This window comes from Triticum aestivum, chromosome 2A, assembly GCF_018294505.1.
Source record: "Triticum aestivum cultivar Chinese Spring chromosome 2A, IWGSC CS RefSeq v2.1, whole genome shotgun sequence".
NCBI lineage: Eukaryota > Viridiplantae > Streptophyta > Magnoliopsida > Poales > Poaceae > Triticum > Triticum aestivum.
In genome coordinates, this window is record NC_057797.1 from 592,108,744 (window position 1) to 592,118,080 (window position 9,337).

Consider the following 9,337-nt stretch of genomic DNA (forward strand, 5'->3'; position numbering starts at 1 on the left):
TCCCTAAATCTCAAAAGCTTCCTCCACACAAAACTCAACAAGGACTCGTGAGATAAGTTAGTATAACACATTGAAAAACCTTATCATACTCTACTGTAGCAAATCACTAAAATTATTATTAAACATTGCATACTAAATGCCTCTGCATATTTAATAGTCCTATCCTCAAATAGAATCATTAAAGAAGCAAACATATGCAAACAATGCAAACATAACAGCAATCTGCCTAAACAGGACAGTCTGTAAAGAATGCAGCAACATCCATACTTACCTAGCTCCAAAAATTATGAAATAAAATTCCCACTGAGTAAATTTATCAGAGCTTAATATGCAAATGGTTTCAACATTTTATCACATTCTGACTTTTCTAAGGAATTATTGCAACAACGGTAAACTTTCTGTTTTCAAACAGCAACATGTGGACTTCTAAAATAGGCATAGTAAAGGCTATCAATGCCACTTTTATTGAAATAAAAGATGCAAAACATTGTTATAAATAGCAGAAAGCAAATCCTAACAAAATAAATTGACGCTCCAAGCAAAACACATATCATATGGCGAATAAAAATATAGCTCCAAGTAAAGTTACCGATGAACGAAGACGAAAGAGGGGATGCCTTCCGGGGCATCCCCAAGCTTAAGCTTTTTGGTGTCCTTGGATATTAACTTGGGGTGCCTTGGGCATCCCCAATCTTAGGCTCTTGTCACTCCTTATTCCATAGTCCATCGAATCTTTACCCAAAACTTGAAAACTTCACAACACAAAACTTAACAGAAAACTCGTAAGCTCCGTTAGTATAAGAAAGCAAATCACCACTTCAAGGTACTGTAATGAACTCATTCTTTATTTATATTAGTGTTAAACCTACTGTATTCCAACTTCTCTATGGTTTATAAACTATTTTACTAGCCATAGATTCATCAAAATAAGCAAACAACACAATGAAAACAGAATCTGTCAAAAACAGAACAGTCTGTAGTAATCTGGATCAAACATATACTTCTCGAACTCATAAAATTCTCAAATAAATTTCTGGACCTGAGGAATTTATATATTAATAATCTGAAAAAATAATTAACTAAATATCACTTTCAAAATAAAAATGGCAGCAATTCTCGTGAGCGCTAAAGTTTCTGTTTTTTACAGCATGATCAACAACACTTTCCCCAAGTCTTCCCAAAGGTTCTACTTGGCACAAACACTAATTAAAAGCATAAAACCACATCTAAACAGAGGCTAGATGAATTAATTATTACTAAACAGGAACAAAAAGCAAGGAACAAAAGTAAAGTTGGGTTGCCTCCCAACAAGCACTATCGTTTAACGCCCCTAGCTAGGCATGATGAATTCAATGATGCTCACATAAAGGATAGGAATTGAAACATAAAGAAAGCATCATGAAGAATATGACTAGCACATTTAATTCTAACCCTATTCTTATCCATAGGGATTTTGTGAGCAAACAACTTATGGGAACAAGAATCAACTTGCATAGGAAAGGAAAACATGCATAACTTCAAAACTTTAAGCACATAGAGAGGAAACTTGATATTATTGCAATTCCTACAAGCATATATTCCTCCCTAATAATAATTTTCAGTAGCATCATGAATGAATTCAACAATATAACTATCACATAAAGCATTCTTTTCATGATCTACAAGCATAGAAAATTTACTACTCTCCACACAAGCAAAATTCTTCTCATTAATAGTAGTGGGAGCAAACTCAACAAAGTAACTATCATGGGATTGAAAATTGAAATAAAGATGACAAGTTTCATTTTTATTATTATTCTTTAAAGCATACATGTCATCACAATAATCATCATAGATAGGAGGCATGCTTTCATCATAATAAATTTGCTCACCAAAACTTAGGGGACAAAAAATACCATCTTCATCAAACGTAGCTTCCCCAAGCTTGTGGCTTTGAATATCAATAGCATCATGGATATTCAAGGAATTCATACTAACAACATTGCAATCATGCTCATCATTCAAATATTTAGTGCCAAACAGTTTATAGATCTCTTCTTCTAGCACTTGAGCACAATTATCCTTTCCATCATACTCACGAAAGATATTAAAAAGATGAAGCGTATGAGACAAACTTAATTCCATTTTTTTGTAATTTTCTTTTATAGACTAAACTAGTGATAAAACAAGAAACTAAAAGACTCGATTGCAAGATCTAAAGATATAACTTCAAGCACTAACCTCCCCGGCAACGGCACCAGAAAAGAGCTTGATGTCTACTACACAACCTTCTTCTTGTAGACGTTGTTGGGCCTCCAAGTGCAGAGGTTTGTAGGACAGTAGCAAATTTCCCTCAAGTGGATGACCTAAGGTTTATCAATCCGTAGGAGGCGTAGGATGAAGATGGTCTCTCTCAAGCAACCCTGCAACCAAATAACAAAGAGTCTCTTGTGTCCCCAACACACCCAATACAATGGTAAATTGTATAGGTGCACTAGTTCGGCGAAGAGATGGTGATACAAGTGGTATATGGATGGTAGATAAAGGTATTTGTAATCTGAAATTATAAAAACAGCAAGGTAACTAATGATAAAAGTGAGCGTAAACGGTATTGCAATGATAGGAAATAAGGCCTAGGGTTCATACTTTCGCTAGTGCAAGTTCCCTCAACAATACTAACATAATTGGATCACATAACTATCCCTCAACATGCAACAAAGAGTCACTCCAAAGTCACTAATAGCGGAGAACAAACGAAGAGATTATGGTAGGGTATGAAACCACCTCAAAGTTATTCTTTCCAATCAATATGTTGGGCTATTCCTATAAGTGTCACAAACAGCCCTAGAGTTCGTACTAGAATAACACCTTAAGACACAAATCAACCAAAACCCTAATGTCACCTAAAGTATCCGTGGGTATGATTATACGATATCACACAATCTCAGATTCATCTATTCAACCAACACAAAGGACCTCAAAGAGTGCCCCAAAGTTCTACCGGAGAATCACGACGAAAACGTGTGCCAACCCCTATGCATAGGTTCATGGGCGGAACCCGCAAGTTGGTCACCAAAACATACATCAAGTGAATCATGTGATATGCCATTGTCACCACAGATATGCACGGCAAGAAATACATCAAGTGTTCTCAAATCTATAAAGACTCAATCCGACAAGATAACTTCAAAGGGGAAACTCAATTCATTACAAGAGAGTAGAGGGGGGAGAAAACATCATAGGATCCAACTATAATAGCAAAGCTCGCGATACATCAAGATCGTATCATCTCAAGAACACGAGAGAGAGAGAGATCAAACACATAGCTACTGGTACATACCCTCAGCCCCGAGGGAGAACTACTCCCTCCTCATCATGGAGAGCACCGGGATGATGAAGATGGACACCGGAGAAGGATTGCCCCCTCCGGCAGGGTGCCGGAACGGGTCTAGATTGGCTTTCGGTGGCTACGGAGGCTTTTGGCGGCGGAACTCCCGATCTATTGTGCTCACGGATGTTTTTAGGGTATATGGAGATATATAGGCGGAAGAAGTACGTCAGGGGGCCACGAGGGGCTCACGAGGGTGGAGGGCGCACCCAGGGGGGTGGGCGTGCCCCCTGCCTCGTGACCTCCTCGCAGATCCTCCGACGTGCACTCCAAGTCTTCTGGGCTTCTTTCCTTCCAAAAATGAGTTCCGTGAAGTTTCATGTCAATTAAACTCCGTTTGATTTTCCTTTTCTTCGAAACCCTAAAACAAGGTAAAAACAGAAACTGGCACTGGGCTCTGGGTTAATAGGTTAGTCCCAAAAATGATATAAAAGTATATAATAAAGCCCATAAACATTCAAAACAGTAGATAATATAGCATGGAGCAATCAAAAATTATAGATACGTTGGAGACGTATCACCCGTCGAAGCCTTTGTCCACTGCACCGGACCCGCTCCACGGACGCCATATTCAACTCCACCGGCCCTGCTTTACCGACGCCGCAGCCTCATCAGGTTATTTGGATTTGTACTCCTTTGGTTTTTCTCTTTATCGTGCAACTGTTCACTTACCACAGATGAGCTTTCTTGTATGTCGACAGGCGCCGCAACCGTAGCACCGGAGCCGCTTTAGCGACGGCGACAGCCGGCCCAAACTCAACCGCAACACGAGCACCATCGACGATCCTTAGCTATCAAGTATGACAACGATACCCATACGCCGACGAGAATCAGGTACTATTATCCAACGGCCGGCGCCTACATTCACTTTCCTAGCATAAACACTGCACCTTTGAATTTCTTCAGGGCATCATTCAGCTTTTCATGAGACGCGTTATTCTGCTTGCACTTGTAGGGCCATACTTCTGGCAGTGAACATGTTACATGTGCTAAATTACATACCGGTGCACATATAGTTAATATGCTTTAGTTTTGTTCTGATGCCACCTATTGGTTCCATCATACTGCTTAATGTTCTCTATGCTTAATTACACATCAGCAAACTAGCATGTGGTTCCGCTGCTTTTTGTTCATTTTACCCTACACTTTCTGATGCTAGCTATTACATCACTGCTCTGAGCCTCTGTTCATTACTTGTTTGTGTGTTCTTGATCTTCCCAAGTTGCATGACTAATTTTATGCTTCTATTAATTATGGAGCTGCCAACCCCATCAAGCAAAATATTTGTTCTTTTGGGGCTGGCACCTTGAACAAGCATAAAAATAGAGGGAAGCAGATATATTGTTGTGTATGCACACACCATCCTTTCATTAGTTTAGATGAACCATTGATGATCAATTCGGACCAGTGCATGTGATTAAAATTAATTTTACCTAAATAGATGGTGCAGAATAAACTACAACAACTAGATTTCCAACCACGGGATGCTGGCGATATCTTCAAAGAACATTGCAACAGCAGCTAGGCTTCACAGCAACATATGGTAAGCCAGTGTGTTTTAGTACATGTGAAATGTAATGCGAGTGGGCTGCTTTCTTGGCTTGTGCCCTCAACGTGTAATCCTACCGAATTACAAATAATTCAGTTGTCTGCTTTGCTGTATTGCTTGATTCGAATGCTTATTTGTTGTTACGCTATACCTGAGTTGGCCAATATGTCAGCAGTGCCTGCTGTACTATCGTAAAGAAATGCATGCCTATTTCATTTGAGTCCTTAACTTTTCCTCTCAACTTCATCACAAGATTGTCTTCATAGTTTATATGAGGCCACACTGTTAAGTGCTTTCTCAGATTATTTCAACTGCTTAGATGCCTTGGCAACTTAAATATAGCGGTTGTACACTCCCTTTCAACTAGGGATGTCAACTGGGTCCAGTTTAATCCTGATTAAAGTCCACTAGTGGTATGATAGTTCAAAAGAGTTTTTGTTTTTTGAGGAAAATGAACTAGTGAGGTAGCAAAAACTAACTAGATGGGACTGGCGGATGTCGTTTATTTGCCACTTACATCCCTAGTTTCATCTTACCATTTTAATTTCTTTTCAGCTGATGCTGCTTCAAACCATTTAAATATAGTTTGCCATGCTCGGCAATAATTCATCCGTCATTTACCATGTAAGCTTACTGCCTGGATCATACAATAACTATCTCTTACTGATGTCCAGCGGAAACCTTTCAGGATGCCGTTCACACTAGGACACAATGTACAACCCCGGAATCTATTTGTGGAAGCAGTGCGCCATCCATGTTACCAGATGGTAGCAGTTCAGAGGCAACACAGCCGGAGAGCAGTCTGAGCACAGATATTATAGTGCTTGAGGCTCTACTAGAGGCAGAAAGAGATGGTGTGGCTGCCATGAATGAGGTAATCTTTATCTTGAGGCTGGAAATTACGGAATTAGCGGCACACATTATGCAAGCAACCCAAGAATTAGAGGAAGTAAGAATGTTGCATTTGAATATGGAGGAGGTCCTGCTGTTTCTGCTATCTGAAGCCCAAGGTAATCCCGGTTCTTCTTTAGATACCAGTTGAAATTGTCATTAGATTATTGTACTTGCATGTTGTGTCATGTCTCTGAATGGATTATGTTGCAATACCCCCTATGTTGTCCATGTGTTGTAATGATCCGAATTTTTTAGGCGAGGTAATCCTCAGTGCTTGTATGATTGACATAAGGTGAACTATTTTTTGTGTGAGCATATTGTATTGGATGAAATAACTGTTTGACTCAGAGTGTATCCAACCTACTGAATTCGAAGATCACGGCATTTCTAAATCATAATCATATATAAAGGTGGAATAAATCTTTGTTGTGGTTTTGAAGAAATAAATAACAAAATGTATAATTATTTGTGGATATTCGTAATCGAATACAAATTGGATTTGAATTTAGTTTACCAGGTCCCAGGGCAGATGTGAATGCTAATTCTCCCAAGTTTTGAATGAAGTGGCTAAACACCCACTATAATTTGTGGGCTGCCCGAAGCAAGTGTTTGCGAGATGGAAATTACTGTCTACCCCTGACACTTGACATCCTTATCGACCGAATTTACACTGCTATCGATAGGGGTAGACTAGTAACTTCAATCAGACGTGACACGACGGCCTCTGAGCCCATTCAGACACGGTGGGCGCCAAACGTGGGCGGCAAAACACATTTGATTCAAGCTCGTCCGAAAGACATGTGTCTCTTCCTCCATTTCCCCATTCATACACGGTGGGCGGCAAAACAAACTCTCCTCGTCTGAAATCGATGTAGGCTAATATTTTAAATAGGGGCAGATGTGTAACTTCCATCAGACGTGACACAACCGCCCTACCTGTCAGCCCCATTCATACACCGTGGGTGCCAACCGTGGGCGGCAAAACACCCTCTCCCCGCCCGAAATAGTTACCGGCAAATATTTGGGAGATGCGAGATTATCGTCCTATCCCCAACCGACGCGATGTCCGAAATTTTAAACGGGGGATAAGTTCGTAACTTTCCCCCATTTCTGAGAAGCGCGTCCCAAAGTTTGAGACCCCCTCCCCTCCATTTCCCCATTCATACACCGTCGGCGGCACGACAACCTCCGCACTACGGCCAACCTCTTCTGTCTGCCACCCCATCCTCCACCTTGCCGGAGCCGCTACCCCTACCCCATCGTCCACTTCAAGAGATGGACGTCTCTCATCCACGGCGCTGGACCAGGATCCTTTCATCGCCTCCTCTCGCTTCATCGGCACCGTCGTCCACCTTGTCATTGCCGCTCCTACGACCGCCTCGTCCACGGCAACAGGATATATCCCCCGACTCGGCCGTCTGCCATCTAAAGTCTTCTTCCCCGCCGCCGACAGCCATCGCACCAGCAGCACCCTCAACGTATTAGCATAGGCCTAAACAGCGTCGCAAGAGAGGTGGTACTCTTCCATATGTGCTTAAGTTATTGATCTCACCCGGAAAATAGATCGTAATTTGTTTACTGTACTTTTCTTGTCCGTACCAAATCGTAGTGGCTAGTTGAAAGCAAACATTGGTTGCGAAGTAGCTTTGTTCGGTTTGCACCTTCAGATCCGCCATGGCACGGGCACTATACTCGTAAAGCTTATGGTTTCCCCCCTTTATATTCACTACCATCATCGTAGGTGCTTCATATCGTGCTAGCACTGCTCCTCAAGGCCTCAACCCAAAGCTTACGTGTTGAAATACGAATCTAATATGATGCTCATATCACTAAAACAGAGAATGTTTAATTGTTCACCTAATGTTCCTATATTCGTTTCGAAAAGCATGTGCGCCACCCACTGGTCCAGCTAGTTCCACTTTCCTGATTTTTCTCTTGATGCTTAGAGTTTTCCCCTTTTATCTACTCTACTATGATCTGCGTAGGTGCTTTCTGTTGTACTAGCATTACTCCACCCTTCAAGCTAAACAACACAACACTCAGAATTTGAAAGCTTAGTTGTTCAAATATGATTGTGAGATGATACTAATATTAGTTAACCGACACATTTAATTGGTTAGCTAAAGGTCCCACTTGAGTTTCCAAATGCATGTCACGACATATAGAGAGATAACATAATTGCATTTCTTTGTCACTTGTTGATCGTACTTTCTTGTCCATACCAAATCTTAGTTGTTATTTCAAAGGAAACATCGTTTGCTAACTACCCTTTGCGCGGTTTGCAGCTTCAGATCTGCCATCCCACTGCCACGGTCAACACTGTACTCATCATGCTTATGTTTTCCCATTTTATGATGACCACAATCAGCATACGTGGTTCGTGTCGTAATAGAACTACTCCACCCATCGAGCTAAACAAGCTTAGTTGTACAAATTCATATCTGATATTATTGTTGATATTAGTAAAACTGAGAGATGTTTAATTGGTTAGCTAAATGTTCCTACTTTAGTTTCGAAATGCATGTGAGCCACATATGGAGAGACCGAAAAGAATAGTATTTCTCTGTGCGCTCTGATTCATCATGGGTGGCCAACCGACATTGTATTGAAAGACTTGCAATATCTTCAATCTAATTGCTCTTCTGCTCTTCTTTAAGATGATACTCTTCTCTTGCAGTCGACTGGTCAGGTCGAGTTGTTCTCCCTTAGTATATTTTGAATCTGTCAGGTCAGTTCGACTTGTTCTTCTTTACTATATGTTGAAGCTATCATCTGCGAAGTTTCATCACTTCTGGAGCTCTCATATTTTGAGTAGTATGCCACATTATATTAATGCACACAATAAATCACAGCATGCATGGCATCTTTTAAAAGAATTGCAGAGATAGCACAAAGGGGTTTATAGGGAGGCAGTATTGAATTAGAATCACTTCTGCATTACAAAGAAAATCTCACTTGTTTTTATGTTTTCATGCATGTCAGATATTGAACATTATCAAAATGAATATGAGAATGGGCGCACGAGAGGAATATTGCGGAACGATCCACTGGCTAACAAACTTGGCATGGTGGAGGATGGCATATCTTATTCACCCATCAAGGTGCTTTCTCTAACTTTGCAAAGTTGTATTGGTCGCACATATTTTGCATCTGACCTCTTGCATTACTTCTACTTTATTACACCATTTGCTTAGTTTAAGCATCATATATGAGTATATGCCATACCTATCCATTTTCTGTACCTATTCCATGTGTCGTCACGCTATGTTTTTCCAGTCAAATGTTGTTCTTTCGTAATAGATGTCCAAAACGAAGAGGGTGAGTGCAGATCCTCAAGGAGTACAAACTAGGTATTTGGAAAAGGTAGTGATACATGTTAAATTGGATATATCAGCAGCCACAGAAAACACAGGCCCAACTGTACCACACTTTACCCCTACTCCAGTGGCCAAACCCCTATTAGAACTGCTGGGAGCCCAGCGTCAGGTACTGTCTATGATATCAATTCAAAATTTGAACTCCTAAAT